Below are 20,199 nucleotides of genomic sequence, written 5' to 3' on the forward strand. Positions count from 1 at the left end.
TTGCTTTCTCTTGCCCAGATTTGGAGCTGCTCTGTAATAAATGATGAATGATACATCCTGTCTGTCTGATTGCTGTGAGGGTGCATCCACCCCAGCAGGGAAAAGGAACTTCATCTGGGGATGCATTTCAGAAGAATACATTTTAAAGGTTTACTGGTCTAGAAAGAGAGAGGGAGCAAACCCCTACATTATCCTTCACCAGAGGAGACAAAGAAAACCAGCGCCTTGGACTCTGGGGATCCTGACTAAAAGCTGGTCAGTATTGCTGGAAACAGAAGATTGATGAGGAAATTACCTCGTACAAAGGCTGTAGCTTGTTAAGTTAGGTCTTAGCTGTTAGCCTATTTTTACTTTTGTTTGTAACTTTCTCCCTTTATTCCTTCTCTTTGGTATCACTTCACCTATGTCCTTTTGTTAATAAACTTGTTCTGTTTTTACTATAAACCAACTCAGTGCTGTGTTTGAAGGGACAGGCATGTTTACTTATGTACTGATTCTCTTTAAAAGAACAGCAAACGTCCTGACTAACAGACGTATTGGAGCATGAACTTTCGTGGGTGAATACCCATTTTGTTATCACATGCATCTGACGAAGTGGGTATTCACCCACGAAAGTTCATGCTCCAATACGTCTGTTAGTCTATAAGGTGCCACAGGACTCTTTGCTGCTTTTACAGATCCAGACTAACACGGCTACCCCTTTGCATTCACAGGAGATAGTAAGTTTGCTATCAAAGTGGTAGGGGCTATACATTTCAGAGAAACATTTTCGAGGAGCGTTGGGGCTGGAGTTCACAGATTGTTACCTGCCAGGCAAGGTCTGGGCTGTGAGAGCCTGGAGGAGTTTGCCAGTGAGTGGGACAGGCTGATGTGGCAAGGAGCTGACACACAGTCTAATCTCCAGCAAAGCTCACGCTTGCTGAGGCAGAGAGGCAACACAGTGCCTCACAGCTTTGGGTATCCCCAGCAGAGTGTTACAGAGTCTTGATGAGAAATTCTATTTCACAATGACTTGCCAGTTGGAGCAGCTGAATTGGCTGTGAACTCCCTAGTGAGCCTCTTCTCTCTGTCTGTGGGAGGCAAATGCATTCCTGTTCACTGACGGAGATCAGAGCGGAAGAATCTAGAGCACAGGTCCTTGGGGATGTAATGAGGGCCTTGTGTGAGGACATTTGACTGGCATTGTAGGCCTCCAAACTGTAAGTGAATGTCAAATAGGAGTGAAAGAAATTCATGTTTTCTTTGCATTTTGTTGCAGTCTGTCCAAACATTTCCAGCATCCTGTCTTCAGACAGGTGCTCTGCATCTTCAGACAGGATGTGCATTGATTTATGAGCCAAGACCACTGGACGGGACAGGAACTGGAATGGGAGCCAGTCATGAGGCTACAGGGAGTCCGTTATGAGTCCACCTCAGCACGACTGTGATGGATGTGAGTGGGAGAACAGAAAGGACTAAGTTGCTCTGGACCTGATTGGGGTGCCAGGATGGAGTCAGTCAATCTGGATTCAACTCCTGACTCCGTTGCAAATGTCCGATATAATCTTGGGTAAATCACTTGGTCTTGCTGTGCCTCAGTTTCCCATTTGTAAAACAGGGATAATAATCCTCGTTTTGGCCATTTAGATTTTAAACGCTTGAGGGCCAGGACTGTCCCTTGCCATGTGTATGTACAGCATCTAGCACAGTGGGGGCCTCTAGGCATTACTGTAATGCAAATGATGAGTGATTTCTTAAGAAGTGCTTCTTTCGGGCCATACAGTTCTAGATATGGGGCTTGATGATGATAAACCTAAGTGTCTGTTTATGGGAGCTGTGAGGTTTTTGTGATCTTGAGAATGAAAGCGCAAAGACTTCTAAGGCAGAGGGAGCCAGTTGGATGGGAGAAAATGAAAAATGATTACAATAGTCATTTTCCTGTGTCACATTTATATCTAATTGCATCTGTGTTGTTTCCTCCCGCACAGCGTGAATATTTGTGCCAGAGCTGACTGTGATCTCTGACAGGCTGAAAAGCGCCATTCTTAATTTACAGACTGGGGGGAAAAAAAAGAAAGAAAAACAAACAGAACAATTGTGGGGGATTGCAGAGTGCGAACGCATGTGTCAGCGTCTGGTTTATTCGCTCATTTCCCCGCAGCATTGGAGCATGTTTCATTATCTATCAAGTGGTGACAAGTCTCCTTCATTCCCCCGGGGACTGGATCACATGTCAAACCCAGGAGAGCTTTCCCTGGGTTCATTCTGCCTGAGCTTTGTTATTAGACGAGACAATTGCACAGAAGAAGAAAACCAGGAAGGGAAGCTGCTATCGCTTGGACACACAATTATGTTGATCAAATACACTCGGTGCTGAATAGCCTTTAGTATATTAAACATATTGATCTCTCCTGTCTCAAGGGAGAGGGAAATGCCAGCAACAGTAGTTCTATTCTGTAATACTGAGGACAGGGGAATGCTTAAAGGCCTGTTTTTTCATTTCTCCTCTCCTCTTCTCAAAAGGAGTGTTGCTTGGATGAAGATTATCAGATTAGGTTGCAGCTCTGCAAGCATGTGGCATGCACGGCAGGGGAGTGATCAATATCTGGTTTTCCATAGGCCATTTCTATTGAGTTTACTGTTTGCTCTAGAAAAAAGAGCTACATACAGGGCTGGCTCTAGGCACCAGCAAAACAAGCTGGTGCTTGGGGTGGCACATTTTTAGGGGCGGCATGGCCGACGCCAGAATGCCGCCCCTAAAAATGTGCCCCGGCCGCCCTAGCTCACCTCCGCTGCTGCCGCTCGCGTGCCATGGCACGCGAAACAGCTGATTCGCGCGCCGCTGCTCGCCCTCCCTCCCAGGCTCTCAAACCTGGGAGGGAGGGGGAGATCCCAAGTGGCCCCGGCGTGCGAAACAGCTGATTCACACGTCGCTGCTCACCCCCCCCCCACGTTTGAGAGCCTGGGAGGGAGGGGGAGACTCCGAGTGGCCGCGGCGCGGGCGCCACTTCTCTCCCTCCCTCCTAGGCTTGAGAGCCTGGGGGGGAGGAGGCAGGGCTGGGGATTTGGGGAAGGGGCGGAGGTGAGGCGGGGGGTGGGGTAGGAAAAAAACGGGGGTGGGAGGCGGCCAAAATTGTTTCTGCTTGAGGTAGCAAAAATCCTAGAGCCGGCCCTGGCTACATACTATGGGTGTGGGGTGAGATTCCCAGCTCTTGTAGACATACCTGTGCTAAACTGGATGAGAGTTAATGTCCTAAAAATATTAGTGTGGCCCTAGTAGCCTGGATCTCCTGGGTACATACTCAGCATGGCTGGCCTATGCCACTGCTTCCCTTGCCCAGATGTTGATCACTCCCCCTCCGCTCAGAACAAAGCGGTGAGTGGAAGAAGGGGAGTTAAAAATAGAACCTGTGGAAGGAGAAGAGAATGCAGAAGGAAGGAAAGAATAGCCTGCAGGTACAGTAGACACGCTGGGGCAAATGCGGTGAGAATGGAGAATAAGGGTTTGTCTACCCCGCAATTAACCCCCCCTGGGCTGGACCCTGTCCACCGAGTTGGGCTGCAGGGCTGTAAAATTGTGATGTTCAGGCTCAGGGTGGAGCGTAGGCTAGAGGGTGAGGGCATATCCCAGAGCCCAGGCTCCAGCTTGAGCATCTACACCACAATTTTACAGCCCTGCAGCCTGTCTGAGTCAGCTGACACAGGCCAGCTGTGGGTGGTTAACTGTAGACATACCCTGAGAGACATGTAGAGCGGGACAATTGGAAAGAGAGAAAGGGAGACACTGGAGATGGGCTTGAGACAGGAAATTCAGCTCCAGAGCCCATGCGTCCTCCAAAGACCTGGGCCCATCTCTGAGGTCCCGATCCAGCAAAGCACTAACCTATGTTCATCCCATTCTCCCCGCTCCATACCTGCCTTGCTTTCCCAGTGCCAGCTGACCACAGACAGACACAAACTCACAGACCAGACCCACAGCTGTTGTAAATTGGTGTTGCTCCACTCAAGTCAGTGCTGTGCTGATGTATCCCAGCTGAGGTTCTGCCCCTGGGTGGCATATTTATTTCAGAGATGAAAGAGTGTGACTATTACACAAATAAAAAACTAATTAGGCAAAACATGTCAGCTTCAGAGACCGAGCTAAACTGATTCTGCAGCCACAGAGAATGTATTTACTCTTGCATAGGGGAAGCTGATTCTTCTGACAGCCCAAAGAGAATGTGTTTCTCCTTTCATATTAGCTGCCTGTATCTTTTGTTGATTATTTCCAGGTATCTTGGCTGCATGATCATAACAGTCTCCATCCCTGAAGTCACACTCTGTTTCAGTTTCACATTAGGTGTCAGTTTGGGATGATGAGAGATTTCCATACACTCCCTTCTTGGCACAAAAGCATCACGGCTTAAAGTTTCACACGGCATCAGGGACGTGCCAGTGTGAGGCCGCAATGCAGTGAGATGATTGACATGTGGGTTTGGGAATGTCCTTAAGGGGTCTTGAGCATCCACACGTGAGGAATGAAGAGTAAAACGAAATCCATCCCAACACCCCCCATAGGTGCTGGAACTATGGGGGCTGCCGCACCCCCTGGCTTGAAGTGGTTTCTATTATATCCAGGGTTTACAGTTTGGTTCAATGGTTCTCAGCACCCCCACTATAAAAATTGTTCCAGCACCCATCACCTTCCTCCCTCCCCCCCACCCCCCGTGGCTTTCCTGAGTGATACAGAAATGCCACACTCAGAAAAAAATTCTAGGGGCATGGGTGAGGTGAAACAAGGCATGTTGTGCCATCAAGCTGGCTAAGGCACCTGGACAGAGGGAGAGGGTGTGTAGAGGTGGAAGGAGAGGATCAGGGAAAAATTAAAGAGAGGCCACATGGTTCAACGGATAAGACACTGGAGTGGGAATCAGTGGATCTGGTTCTATCCCCCCGTTTCTGCCACTAAATTACTGTATGACCTTGGACAAGTCCCTTAACCTCCATAGACCTTTGCTTCGCCTTCCACCATGTGTATGTCTTGGCTATTTAGAGTGTAAGCTGTTTGGTGCAGGGACTGAGAGAGAGAACACAGCTCCTAGCACACTGTGGCTCTGATCTTGGTTGCAGCCTCTAGGTGCTATTCATATAACTAAAATAAATAAATGAATAAGTCCCTAACTAATAAAACATGTATATTAGACGGTTCACCTATATATTGTGTGTCTCATCTATTTAGACTGAGTTCTTTGGGGGCAGGGACTTCATATGGTGCTTGGAACAAGAGGGCCCTAGCCATAACTAGGACTTTTGGAAGCCATTGTAATACAAATAATAAATAATGCACCATTGGTTTACAATTATTTCCAGGTGGAACCCCTCAGCCATCCCACCAGCACCATTCAGCTGTTTCTGTGGGGTCAGTCAGTGATAGATACTGGAATTTGAACATAAAAAGTACCAGTGTGCATTGGGTTAAACCTTGCTGGGATAGGTTGGCCATAACGGCAGCCTTTCATTTAGCATGGATGTAAAGACTTGAGTGAAATAATAGCCCAAAACATAGGCATATGTCTCCCTTCAAAACAAAGGCAAATGCAAGGCTGACCCAAAATGTGAATGGTCCGAGTGGAGGGGTTTGCTGGGCATTGTTGGATCAGAGTTGTGTGCAGGGGTGGTAAGAGGCAGGAGACAGCACAGAGACACGCAGCCTGGACAAACACCCCGAGAGAAGCCTAGAGAGGGGCTGGATCTGGTGCTGGCTAAAGAGGCTTGGGGCTGTGAGCAAGAAACTGTCTCCTCTTGTTTGGCTCACCCTGTGTTCAGGGAAACAGGACTTAGTACATTATTTGTCAATAAGCAAGATTGCATGAAAGAAAATACTGGACTCGGTCATCAATTTCTTCTCTTAACTGGAGCAACCTGCAACACCTCAAATTTGGCTGGCTGCTCAGGGGCAACAGTGCGCATAAACTGCCATAAAGCAAGGGGGATTGCCTAGACCCTACTCCCTAGATTTTTCTGACCTTGGAGAATGTCACAAAGTGCCTGACTTATTTTTTCTTCTGAGCTCTCAGGAAATTCAAGATGAAATTCAAGGAGAGGTTGATCAAAAAGGATTTTCATTAAAAGAAAAAAAATGGCCTCTTTGCGCAAAAAAAAAAAAAAAAAAAATATCTGTCCTGATTGAGGTAAATACCCAGGCAGGATGTGGAGAATGAAAGACGACTCCCTCTTACTCTAGCTGTGTCTGATTTAACTGGAAATGAAACTTCAGCCTCCACCCCCCTCTAAAACCACTAATGCTTCTAAAGCTGTGAGGTGGGGATAGAGTACGTGTTAAATCAATTCCTCTGGAGCTGTACGCATGCCAAAAATCAGGAAGAAGATAAAAACAACTCACACATTCTGGAGTCATTTGCTAAGCAGGTTACTTAGCACTTTTGCTTTGCGGGAGAGCCAGGAAAAGACCAGATTTTCCCCTAGTCTGGTGGAGAGGAGAGCATTGGCAATGGAAAGACTCCCCCAAGGACAGGCAGGATCCTCTGGTCCGTTCCCCATTTTCCAGTGCCCAGCCCCAAAGAATGGAACAGTCAGAAAAGCATCGGGGGGGGGGGGGGGGGGGGATGGGGCAGCTTCCAGCTGTCGCATCTGCCTCTTGCCTCAAAAGCTGAACAAAAGTTCCTGTCAAGTGGATCTCCCAGTTCTCCAGATTTCTGTGTAATGCAAGCGCCCACCAGAAAGACAAAACTGAAGAGCCGGAGACATTGGTGCAACGAACAAGCAAAGTGATGATTGCAATCATAACGTTGGATTAGCAGGCTTAGGCCAATGGAGCCACATTTATTATTGTATTAATGTAGAAGCTCCATCTGAGAGCAGGACCCCATTGTGCAAGGTGCTGTACATACACATAGTAAGATACAGCTTTTGGCCTAAAGAGCTTGCAGTCTAAATAGACTAAGGCTGGGAAGAGAAACAGAGGCAGAGAGAGGCTAAGGTCACATGACAGTTCAGTGGCAGAGCTAGGGATAGAACCCAGCTCTCTGGATTCCCAGTCCAGTGCCCCGGTTGTGGGACCCCACAGCCTATTATCTGAATCCTGGTAATAGCGTGCGTCACTGCATAACATGACACAGCCCCTATCCCAAAGGGGCAGGGAAGGCCTGGAAGACAGGATAAGTTCAGTTTCAGGGTGTAGGAGGCAACGACATGCCGAGATGCAGGAATGGACTGAAGGAGCGGGGTGTGAGGGATTTGGGCGTTATCAGCGTAGAGATGGTGAGTAGGTGAGAATACCCAGGAAAGGCACGTGTAGAGGGATAAGCGTGATCCCCGGATGGAGCCCCGGGGAAGAACGGAGAATGGAAACAGAAGCAATGCCCCTCTGCCATATGTATTGGCCAAATCGGACAGTCTCTATGCAAAAAAATAGATGGACACAAATCTGACATCAGGAATCATAACATTCAAAAACCAGCGGGAGAACACTTCAACCTCTCTAACCACTCAGTGACAGACTTGAAGGTGGCAATTTTGCAACAACAAAAACAAAAAAGTAGCCCACGAAAGCTTATGCTCAAATAAATTTGTTAGTCTCTAAGGTGCCACAAGTACTCCTGTTCTTTTTGTGGATACAGACTAACACGGCTGCTACTCTGAAACAGAGCAGCTAAAGTCTCCAGTGCTGGTATGAGACATTTAGGAAGCATTTGCTAATGGTTCATTCTCATGTATCAGTTATTGTTAGTTTGCTTTAATGTGTTAATTAGATACGTACCCTGCACTGCACACACAATACATCATTAAGGAGCTGGAGTTGTCACAGTGCATAAATTTGCAAGACAACATTGCCAGATTCTTTTGCAGCCCCTTCTCCTGTTTGGTGCCTCCTTGGCTCTAATGCCAAAAGTCAGTACTCTGTCATTGGACCAGCCCCGGTGCCAACTGGTGGGTACATATTCAGACCCACTTAATTGATTGAGACTTGTGGGGAGAGTTATCAAAGAGGAAGCTTCCATCAGAAACCTTTGCAAAACTTTTGAAGAGAGCAGCTTTCATTCCCTTCTCTTCTAAAGGAAATTGTTCCAAAACTCAAGTATGAAAAAGTAATTACATTCTTTCTTTTCATGTCTCCCTGCTTAATCACATCTGGACAAGCTGGAGATTAGCCAGAGCTGAGACACTGGAATGACTTAAAAATGAAAGAGGCAATAACCACAACTTGAGCTAGCTGTTTTGAATACCCCTTATGAACAGCCCCCATGAAGCCCCTCTTGATCTGCAGACAGGAGACCCATGTTTTTAAAAGAAATGCCTTTCACTATCTCAGAGCAGAACCACCATTAATTCAAAGGGTGGGTGTAGCGATCGACTAGTCTAGGGAGAAAAATACAACCACCCAGGAAACTGGGGGAGAAGGGCTTTGGGTTTCTTTTGTATAACAGTTTTGCTCTGTATTTTATATTCGAGCTCCGTCTGCTTTCCTCTTAACCCCAGCCTCCCTGCTGCTCCCAGCCTGCTAGAACTGCCTCAGACCACCTCCTTCCCAACTGCTTTCAGGCCTTAGAGAAAGAGCGAGATCACCTACATAACAAGCAAGGCTTCTACACTCACTCAGCTCTCATTTTGCAAGCTACTTCCTTGCCAGGAGCCTTCATTTATACAGGTGGAATAGGTGATGAGTTAATAAGCTCCAGGTGCTGAGTTAGGTGGAGTTGGAGTCATTATTTCCCTCTACGCAAAGGAGGCAAATGACACTCTTTCTCTGGGTTAGAGAGATGCATTCATTTGGTTTATAGCAGTGATGTGGGGATGATACTATACCCAGGGCCGGTGCCACCATTAAGGCAAACTAGGCAGTTGCCTAGGGTGCCAAGATTTGGGGGCGCCAAAAAGCAGTGCCCCCAATTCTTTTTTACAGCGTTCCTGGGCTGGGCTGCCAGCAGCGCGCTGACATGTGTAGCTCAGACTCCCTCTCCCAGTGCAGCGGCTGCTCCACTTCTCCCACCTCCCAGGCTTGCAGCGCCAATCAGCTATTTGGCACCGCAAGCCTGGGAGGGGAGGAGAATTAGAGCCGGGGCGGCGTGCTCGGGGAGGAGGCAGAGCAGAGGTGAGCTGGGGTGGGGAGCTGCCGCACAGCTCCCGGGGGGGGGGGGGGCTGCTGCGGGGCGGGGGTAGGGGGCACCTCAGGGCAGAGGGGGGGCAGGGAGCTGCAGCAGGGCTGGTGGGGTGTGTGTGTGTGCGCAAGGTGGAAGTTTCGCCTAGGGTGCGAAACTTCCTTGCATTGGCCCTTACTTTACCAGCCCCTCAGCTGATGTAAATTGGGGTAGCTCCACTGATTTCAGTGGAACTACACTAATTTACACCAGCTGAGAATCTGTCCTATTTTTCTCTTTTGAAAGATAGGTTGCCTAAACAGAGGTTTTTTTTCCAGCATTCATGCCTGGTGTGTTGCTACCTTGATGATGCCTTGTCTCTGGAAAGTCTTTCAGTTTAAATATTTAATTAGAGAATAATGTGAAGGAAAGAGGAAGAGAAAACAGATGGAATACATAGCACAGAAGTAGGGCATGAAATCAAGTGATCTCTTGATGCAAGAGCATGCAAGGATTTGCAGTAGTGTCAGGAATCTCAAAGGAAACTTATCTGCCATTGCGAGATTACAGAAATTTATTTGAGCTTCTCCGATTGATAATTGAGGAGCAGCCACACATGGTAATTAGGTGTCTTAGTTCTGTCAAGTTTACACTGTGGGGACTTCTGCAGAGAGCAAGTGGAAGTCTATGCACCTGGTGACTTACATCTCATGTCGGGTTTCAAAATAGGACTTAATGGGGGCATAGGCCCCACTCTACCCTGTGTGCTAACAAAAGCCAACATGTACCCGGCAAAAGACTGTGCAGAGTACCACACACGTTATACATCATTCTACTTAGCCAGATGGACTCTACAAATCTACCCTTCTAAACAAATCCCTGGACTAGTGGCAGTGACTCCTTTCCTTCCCCTGGGTAATGCCATAATTGGAGTGAGAGGTTAGTTAATCAGCTGTTACTATCTCCACCTTGGGGTCTGTCTGTAACACAGGAGAAGGTGGAAACTCATCAGCAAGACTCCCTTGTGTTTTCTCTTTGGTTTTCTCTTTGGGGGACACGTGCAGATTTTTCTCCAACTAAGCCAGAAGTCTGTTTTTTTAACAGAATAGCTGGTCAAAAAGAGACCCTGATGGCTCCGGTCAGCACCGCTGACCAATCCATTAAAAGTCCAGTTGGCGCAGGGCTGGCAGGCTCCCTACCTGGCTCCTGGCAGTGGCAACATGTCCCTCAGGTGTAGGTGTGACCAGGGGGGCTCCTTATGCTGCCCCCATCTACAGGCGCCGCCCCCGCAGTTCCCATTGGCCGGCTGGCTGCCCCTATGCCTAGGAGCTGAGGGACATGTCACTGCTTCTGGGGAGCTCCCCCCACCCCAAGGTAAGCGCTGCCCAGAGCCCACACCCCAAACCACTGCCCTAGCCCTGAGCCCCCCTCCTGCACCCAAACTCTTTCCCGGAGCCCACACCCCCACCTGCACCCAACCCCCTGCCCCAGCCTGGAGCCATCTCCTGCACCCCGAACCCCTCATTTATGGCCCCACTCTGGAACCTGCACTCCCAGCCCAGAGCCTGTACCCCCTTCCACACCCCGCCTCACCTTGGAGCTCCCTCCCACACTCTGAACTCCTCGGCTCCAGGCACCAGCGCACCAAGGCAGCTCTTTGAGGCAGGGACTACCTTTGTGTTCTGGGTTTGTACAGCATTTGCACAATGGGGTGCTGGGGAATCTAGGCATTACCACAGTACAAATAGCAGCAGGCAGATGGCAGCAAGTTTTTGTTAATTACTGAGTTTAGCTGGATTTGAACCAGTGAACTGGACGGGAAAGATTCTATTGCCTATTCTTGATCCCTGGAGCCAGTTCAAACTCAACTAAATGTTTGTTACAAGCATCTATAACCCAATACACAAGGCCATGAAAGCCTTCCCAATTGCCTTGTAGAAAAGCACTGCCCATTAGTGTGCAGAACGGAGAAGGGAAAACTGCTTCTATTGAGATTGAAAGTTGTGGCTCTTTCTCCCCATAACTTTGCACTGTAATCTAGGGATGTTTTTCAAGCCTCTCCAAGTGTCAGAGTCCCTGGTGCAGTGACTGATGAGACATCTGCTCTATGATGTGCCATAACAAACAATTCATTACTGCAAAATGGACTTACAATCATTAGCCCAGGAGCTCTGAGTTTAATGTTGCATTCTGCAGGCTCACAAATCCTGCTTGGCACTGGGGATTATACATCACATTTTATATCAATGGTGAAACCTGAACTTAAAAAGGCAACGGATATTTAACTTGTTTAGCAATTTAGCTGACATATTTACTCTTCATGAATAAGCCTGTTTAGGAGACAAACACTAAAGCACCCAGGCTCATTATTAGACATTAGTGCACAGAGCTGCATTGCCCCAGGAAATCATTCTCCTCTGCAATGGATCTGCCCTTGTGCTCACATCTGAAATTTGAACATCACCAAGTAGGTGCTGGTGGTTGCTTTCTGCAGGCCTGGAATTGAGAGGGTCCCTCTGGTAGGGCCACTAGTCTTCAGCCTTTATCAGCCTCTGGGGACCCAGGCACCTGACTCAACTTTGTCGATCGCAGTGTTGTGAGGCTCAGCATTGCAATGCTTATGTCCCTTCATGGAACCCACCCTCCATCACTCTCCCACAGAAGCATGCCTAGGGAAGAGGAAACTAAGAACAGGAGAGATTCTTGTTTTCACCTTAGTTTTACTTTTACTGTTTCCTTGCCTCGTATTCTAGAGGAAGTGGAGCAGGCCTACCCTGGTCGCTCTGTGATGCTGAGGGCATCACGTGGTGGGGCATGAGGGGGAGGGATGTTTTCTGAGGTTCAAGCAAAAGATGGGGATTCTCTACCCTCTTGCCTCTGCTACTTTTTTTTTTTTGAGGGGGGGGTGCCTGGGGTCAAAGGCTCTTGGTCCACTTACCTGTGTGAGCAACTAGGTGAGGAAAACTCTCTAGGACAGGGGCTCGCAACCTTTTCAGTCTACTGAACCCCTTTCAGGAGTCTGATTTGTCTTGCAAACCCCCAAGTTACCCCTCACTTTCATAGAATCATAGAATATCAGGGTTGGAAGGGACCTCATCTAGTCCAACCCCCTGCTCAAAGGAGGACTAATCCCCAGACAGATTTTTACCCCAGTTCCCTAAATGGCCCCCTCAAGGATTGAACTCACAACCCTGGGTTTAGCAGGCCACTGCTCAAACCACTGAGCTATCCCTGTCCCCTACCTGCTTATAAAGTCAGACATGAAATACAGATGTGTCCCAGCACACTCTCATTTTTACCATATAATTATAAAATAAATCAATTGGAATATAAATATTGTACTTACATGTCAGTGTATAGTATATAAAGCAGTATAAACAAGTCATTGTCTGTATGAAATTTTAGTTTGTACGGACTTTGCTACTGCTTTTTCCGTAGCCTGTTGTAAAACTAGGCAAGTATCTAAAGGAGTTGATGTACCCCCTGGAAGACCGTTGCGCAGACCCAGGGGTACATGTACCCCTAGTTGAGAACCACTGCTCTACACACAGGGTAGGAAGGAGTCACTAATCAGCTGAGCAGGGTTTGCTGCTCTCTCCACTGCTTTGCATTATTCCCCTCAAGGTGATGGTCTGACTGCACTGTTGCCCCTGCTCCTTCCTTTCTCCCTTCTTCCGGAGATGGGCCAGGCTTGGGAAAGACAATGTGAGAAGCAGAAATCCTTGAATCCTCTGAAGCCTGTCACTCAGATGCCCTCCGTGGGCTTCACCCTTGTAAAAACCCAACAACGTTCCTCCCTGCATTATGGTAACATTCCCAGGGAATAATTCAGCATGGAACGTATTGAATTCACAGGGAAGAGCCTCAAAGGGCTAATAAGGAAGATATAAACCATTATATTTCAGGGCAAAAGTGAGAGGGTCAGGAGGAAATTTCCCCTGGGGCCAGGTTATCCCATAACTATAGGGATTCTAACACTTTCCTCTGAAGCAGGTGCTACTGGACAGTGTCACAGAGAGGATACTCTATCTGTGTTACTTCTGTGTCCCCCATTACTGTAGTTTCTGAGCACCTCACAGTCTGGAAGGGAAGGGAAGGACTATTATTCACACATTCAGAGGGGTCACTGAGGCACAGAAAGACCAAGTGACTTGTCCAAGGTCACACAGGAGTCTGAAGCAGACCCAGCAACTGAACTCTGGTCTGCTAATGCCCAGACTGGCGGCCTCACCGCTACCAGACTAGATGGGCCCTGCTCTGGCGATGTGCCTAAGGAAACGTCCCCAGTGATATGGGGGTGAGACCACTATCCCCAAAGAGGCAGAGCTTCTGCGGTGGGAGTTTTGCCCTGGCTCGAAACCTTGAGCTGAAGGAGCCACTGCTACTTTCCCTGCTCTACCCTCCCCTCCCCACAGCTGGTTCTGAGGAGCCTCCTTTGTCCTGAGCAGCCCACAGCCATGGGGACTATCAGAGGAACAGAACTGACGGCTGCTGGGCTTCCCAGCTGGAGCCTCTGCCTGAATTCACTATTCACACCCGCTCAGCCTCGTCTGCTGCACTTACCCGTTTGGCGTCTTCAAATGGCGGGAGCTCAGAGGGCTGCCTGTGGGAGAGGATTTCGCAGTGCCGCCAGATGCCAGCTCCCTCCTTGAACAGAGCCTGCAGCCTGTGGGTGGGGCGGGAGCACGGGGGTAAGAACCTGCTCTGGGAGAGAACGGCGGGAAAACGCCTCAGAATCCGAGAGCGCCTCGAAGGTTCCGAGGGAGCAGGTTGAGGTGAGTGAGGAGACGGAGAAACCGGAGCCCCGGAGACCAGCCCTCAGAGCGGGAAACTGCCCCACTCCCCACTGGCAGGGAGATGGTCAGATTCAGCAATGCTCACGGAGGTGGCAACAGCAGACTGGCCACCCTGCCTGGTCTCTTGCTCCTGAGCAGAGAGCGAACAGGAATGAAGTAAAGCTGGAGCTGCTCTCGCCTGTGCTCCCAAGGCAGGGCTGGCCTTTGGCCTTTGATGAACAACTGCAGTTTCCTAGCTCTGTGTTCTGTAAGTGGCTCCTTTCACCTTCCTGTTCGGCTCATCACCCGGGCAGGGTTTGAGGGGCCAATGACACACAATGGCAATCACTCGCACCCACCTGCTGTCTCCCTGTCCCTGTGCCACGTGTTGCTTCCATTCACGTTAATGGAATCTCTCATTCCCTTTGTTGATTAGCTAGTCACTGCCTCTCCTACTGCAAGAATCATTATGTAGGGCACGTGCTCACAGCCTCCCCTTGTCCTTATTTTGAGAATCACACGTGCAGAAACAGACACATGTGAGACTGAGCCACTGTACTGGTATTATGTACCAGGAAAAAAAGTAGGAGATCTGGCTCCAGGACATGCCCACACACACACACGTAATCTCGCTCAGGAAATCAGTCCATTACGGTTGAGAACTGTAAAACTCTGAGGTGCAGAAGCATCTTTGGGCTGCATTAGCTATATAGAGCTTTATCACCAAGGCCTGTGGGTGTATATCTGCACACTTTAAACAACAAAACAAATCACACTGCTTACAAAAGGCAGTTGTAGCCATTCAGCCGCTCAGATCTTAACCCCCACCCACCTCTCAGTCTCCTGAAAATGTTTTGGGTCTTGGTGGGGCTGTGTTATTCTCAAAAAGTCCACAATAGAGCTGGTTGGGAAATGTCTCCCCCCTCCCCAAAGAACTCTTACAGCAAAAACAAAAATGGTTTTGTTTTTGTCTAAAGTTTTCTCTGACATTTTTGGGGATCAAAAAACTAAAAACTGACTCTTTTCCCCAGTTTCTGGCTGAAATGTTTCAGTTTTGGTCACTGAAAATGGAAGACTATTCGGGTTTTATTTTTTTGGAACAAACCTGAACGACGTAGCTTTTCTGTGAAAATTTCTGTTTTGTCCAAGAAAACAATTTTCCATTTGAAAAAGCAAAACGTGTTGATGGAAATTTTTCAACCAGCTCTACTCCTGAAACCTTTTGCCAATGAACAAGGATCACTGAGAAGAGCTGATTTTTGAGGTGGTTTGTGTTAATTAGAAGGAAATTGCTTTTTCCCCCCAGGGTACCACCTAAGAAGGCTGGTGTTTGCAAAACTACAGCAGAATTTCAAAGTGGCAGGTGGCTGTATTTACTGATATCATGTCTTGTTTTATAAATAAGGTTGTAACAGGTTGCAGACTCACCACCACTGGCGCCTCCTGCTGGTTGCTCTGGGAATTAGCTCCGTTCTAGCCATGGAGTGCCCTCTGCAGGTGGTGTCCAGCCCGTTGCCTGCTCTGCTGTGCTGTCTGGGACCTGCATTGCTCCTTGGCTTGTGGCGTCCTCTTCTGGACACAGCCCCACAGTTCTTTACCCTCCCGAGGATATCCACAGTCCTCAGTCTGCACTTGCCCTCGTGGCCAATTGCAGCCCCAAAATCTAGGCCCTTGCCTTAGGGGCAAGCCACAGTCTGTATAAGGCCACATTCCTCCACAGCCAGGTGCAGTGTAAGGGGGTGGGGAAGGGGAACCCAGGCCTGCCCACTACTCTGGTCCCGGCCCAGGGACACTCTGGTGGCAGCCATGTTCTCCTTCTGTACTGCTCACGCTCCCTGGGCCACTTCCCTTTGGCCCTTGCACCTTCTCAGCCCTTTCTTTCAGGGGCCTCAACTGGCAGGTATCAGGCTGGAGCTTTCCCTCCACTCCCCTGAGCCTGACCTAGCCTAAGTGCTCTGTCTACAGGGAGCCAGTCCTTCTCCTTTGCTTGTCAGGAAGAGACTACTGTCTCTTCTGCTTTGCAGCCTTTATATAGGGCCCAGCGTGGCCCTGATTGGCTGCCTTTCTGCCCTTCTCTGATTGGCCAGGTTCTGCACAGCCGCTCCAAGGGCTGCAATTAACCCTTTGCCAGCCAGTGAGGGGCAGCTGCCCCATCACAATTTGAATTGTGGGATGATTGTCAAAAAATTGCGTCTGATTTTCAGAAAATTGTGGAAAAGTAATAATATACCTTATTATTTGCGGTAATAAAGTCGATTATTACTTTTCCGCGATTTTCCTCTGTCAACTGCCCAGGGCTGAGAGTAGGGGTCTGGGGCTCCCACTGTCAAAATTGTGGTGGAAGTCTAATATCCACAATTTAAGTAGGGTCTTATTTATTAATTGTTGGTTTCCATGGCTGCGACCAGTATCCTGGCTAGTCATGCAGGCAAGTAGCCTGACATTCTGCTTTTAGCCTTATCAGAATTAGATGAGTTCTGTTTAGACCTGGTGGAAAATGGTTTTCTCATCCCTTGAAAATTTTCAAGATTTTGAAAAAATTTTCCTCTCTCAAAGTGGGATGAAAAAAGTCAAAAATTTTTGCAATCCAAAAATCTGGAAAAAAATCAGTTTAGGCCAATCAAAATGTTTTGTTTGGATAATTTCAAAATGTTTTGTTTTGATTTTGACCCTTTTTGATCTTGACAATTTTTTACCATAACGAGTTTAAATTTGAGAATGAAAAGTCGTGTGGAATCCAAAAAATGGAATTTTTCATTCTGAAAATGTTCAAATAAAATGTTTTGACAACTTCAGTACTTTCCCCCCCCGAGTCTAGAAATTTGTCGATGGGGACCCTTTCCTATGAAATGTTTCTGTTTTGAGGAATCTTTATTTTCCAACGACTACGTGTTTTGTTGAAAAATTCACAACCAGCTCTAGTTCTGTTCCCCAGAAGTCACTGTTGCTGGCACCTGCCACCCGTTCCCTGGGGTAACATGCAAAACGTCCCACTTAGACCCTTAATTGCAACCTATATAATGCCTGGATCTCATGCTGGGCCACTGCTCATGGTTGAGCTTTACTCTACATGAGCAAAGCAGCCGCTATCCACATTAACAGGCAGCTCAGTGCTGCAGAGCAGCTGTTTCTTATGGTCTCCAGCTTGGTGCATGCACACCCTGCTCTGAGTCAGTTGAAAAGCATCCGTTTGCTTGTGTCACTAGAATGGCTCTGCTTGGAGGCAGCGGCATGATATTTTCTGAACCCAAGCGCAGCGGAATGGTCTAATATAATCACAGTCTTTGTGCGTTACTCAAGATCTGAACTAATCTGTGTCATCCTGAGATATAGTCACTCTTGAGCTTTCGAGGCGGTGATTTAATGTTAAGATGGGAACCGGAGGCACTAAACAACAGGCTGTAACTCGGTGTTAATACAGCACGTTTCTTGCAAGTATAGAAAATTACAGTTAAACTCCCCAAGTTAGGCAAAATAAATATATTCCCAAGAGATTTAGCTCCAAACTATGTAATGGAGGGTTGTTCCATGCCATCTCTTAACATAGAATTAGCATGATCATAGTCTAGGGTTTCCCCTCTGCGAGATATCAAACTGATGTTCCCCAAAGCCACATTGATGGACCTCCAGATAACGAGCAAGAGGGTAATTAACCATTGGAACAATGTATCAAGATTAGTGGTGCATTCCCCATCACTGGCAATTTTAAAATCAGGTTTGGATGTCCCTTCTGACCTTAGATGAGACATTGCAATACTGCAGTGAAGCAACGGTGCCAGAGAAGTTCTAAGCTTTTGCATTGAATAGTAGGCTATGCTGTTAGGGAAGGAGGCTGGTTATCTGATTAGGGCACTGGAGTGGAATTCAGCAGATCAAGGGTCAATTCCCCTGCCACAAACTTGCTGTGTAACCATGGGCGAGTCACTTAACCCCTCCGTGCCTTAGTTTCTCCATCTATAAAGTGATGATTTGATTTCCCTACATTACAGAACGTGGGGATGTTCTGATGTTAAATTCATAAATGTTTGTGAGTGGCTCCATGATGGGGGCTGTATAAATAGACCGGCTCTGTTTTAGGCACTCTGACTGCCATTGAAAGTCAAAGATCTGGACACTTCAGAAGTGAATTATGTACTTACAATTACTCTGTAGCTTCACTAGTGGGAAGGTCTGTACATATTCTGGAGAAAACTTCTCTGAATAACCTAGTCTCTGAGGCAAAAGATCTTGCTGTTGAATTCATTAAAGTTTTAATATATAGCGCCAGTCACTGTTAATAAGAATGTCAAGTACAAGGAATTAACTTGGCATTAAACTAGTTACAGTGTGAATTAGTGATTCCACAGGAATGTTGGTAAATGTTTGACATTAATCGTTGTGCGTATTTGCAGTGATTCATACTGCAAGTCCTTTGCTTGTTGCAGCAAAGTGTGGGGAGGTTCCAGGACTCTGGAGCCCAGGCCGGTCCTCAGCATGGGAGAAACTCCAGCTGAAGTGAAAGGAAGTGCTGCTCTGAGATGGGAGAATCATGTCCCTGAGATACAGTGTGTTTATTCAGCTGCCGCACAGCAGCATGGGGCTAGCAAGGAAGAATGATCTTGTGGTTGGTTATGAGAGTGGATGGAACTTGGTGCATGTGGGTTTAATTCCCAGCCTGCGATGTATATGTTCTGAATAGCCCTAGGCACGGTAGGCTCACATTTTCCAAAGTGCACAGTTCTCATTTAGGCACCAAAATGCACGGGTAGCTTTTCAAAAAGGCTCGTCCTAGCGGACTTTTGGAAAATCTGGCCAGAAGTGTCACGATGGGAGCCAAGCTCTTTTGAAAACCTGACCTCAAGTATGGGTGAAAATTAGTATATGACAATCCATCCCTTAATCTCTCTGTCTCAGTACCTTCTCTGGTAAAGCAATGAGAATACTTCCCTTCTCCCACCCATGTCTATTTAGATTGTAAGCCCTACAGGGTAGGGACCACCTCTTACTACATATATGTACAGCGCCTAGCACTATGGGTCTCCAATGTTCTTTGGGCCACTAGATGCTACTGCAGTAAAAACAAATAGAATCTGCTGATTTACGTTCTTTATCTGGTCATCACTATAGTGTCCAAGTCTCTCACCATCCTTTGGTGCATTTATCCTAATAACACTGTTGGGAGGTAGGGACGTGCTATTTTTCCTGTTATACAGATGGGGGACTGAGGCACAGACAGACTTGCTAAAGGTCATACAGGGAATCTATAGTGTAGCATGGACCAGAATGCAGGCCTTCTAAATCTAGATTAGAACCCTAACCACTGGACCTTCCCTCGTGCCCAACACAATGGTGTTTGGAGCGTAATGTGTTTGGTGCTGTGGAGCACATTAGCACTAGGCCCTGGGTTTGGTAAATTCTCTTGCTAAAAGAGGAAATAAGGAATTAAAGCTTGCCTTCCAGCAGGAGGTCTAGCTCTGCCTATCTTTTTCTTGTTGTTTAAACAATGTCAGAATTGTTAACACTGGAAACGCCTTGCTATTGTTTAAATGAACCTGGCCAATGCCACTGGGAATTGAAAAGCAGCGGTATTGCTTCCAGCGCTGTGTATTTCCGTCTGTACTCAGAGTCCCTGGCATTCTATCACTGCCCAAACCCACAGCCCGTTGCTCAGGACTCTGATAAACTTTAATACCACGGAGGAGGCAATAGCACTGCAGATGGCTTGTCTGCGGATCAAGATTTTGTTTATGAATGTCGTCCAGCACCTCAGCTTGTGTTGATTAGTTTGGATTGTCCCTGCAATTTATCAGGAGTGTGCAGGTAGAGAGGAGATTATACAAATGAGTCTGTTACTTGCAGATATGCATCCCAGTCATCCGCCAAGATTTCTGATCCAGCCTACTCCAGGCAAGTGTGGGCCACGCTGACGTATTTCATCAGTAGCGGAAGGGAGCTGTGTTTTGAGCACCCAGGCTTGTGATGCTGGGATAGGAGTGGGTCTCCTTATCAGAGCCAGGAACCCTATCCTGTCTTGGATCTCTTGTTGGGTAAGTCTGTTACAGTAATTACTAAGGAGAACAAAGGGGCTGGGGCAAACCCATCCTGTGATCTCCCTCTAGTGCACTGTCTTTTCCCAGCCTCTTTCATCTGAAGTGCGAGGTTGGTTGGGCTCCCTCTCTCGAAAGGAGATTGCTACACATTTCCAGTTCTCTCTCATCACCACACAGCATGGGCAGGGTGTGAAATCTGCTCTGAAGGGGTTTAACTAGGAGGCTGAGATAATTAAAGGCTAGAGGGTTCCTGCCTCTTGGATGTTACATTGCTGGCAAAAGACAGGGTCATTACAGGCACCAGTGTCAGTGCCACAGGCAACAGGCACTTGCCAGGAG

This window comes from Malaclemys terrapin, chromosome 15 (genome assembly GCF_027887155.1).
Source record: "Malaclemys terrapin pileata isolate rMalTer1 chromosome 15, rMalTer1.hap1, whole genome shotgun sequence".
Taxonomy (NCBI): Eukaryota; Metazoa; Chordata; order Testudines; family Emydidae; genus Malaclemys; species Malaclemys terrapin.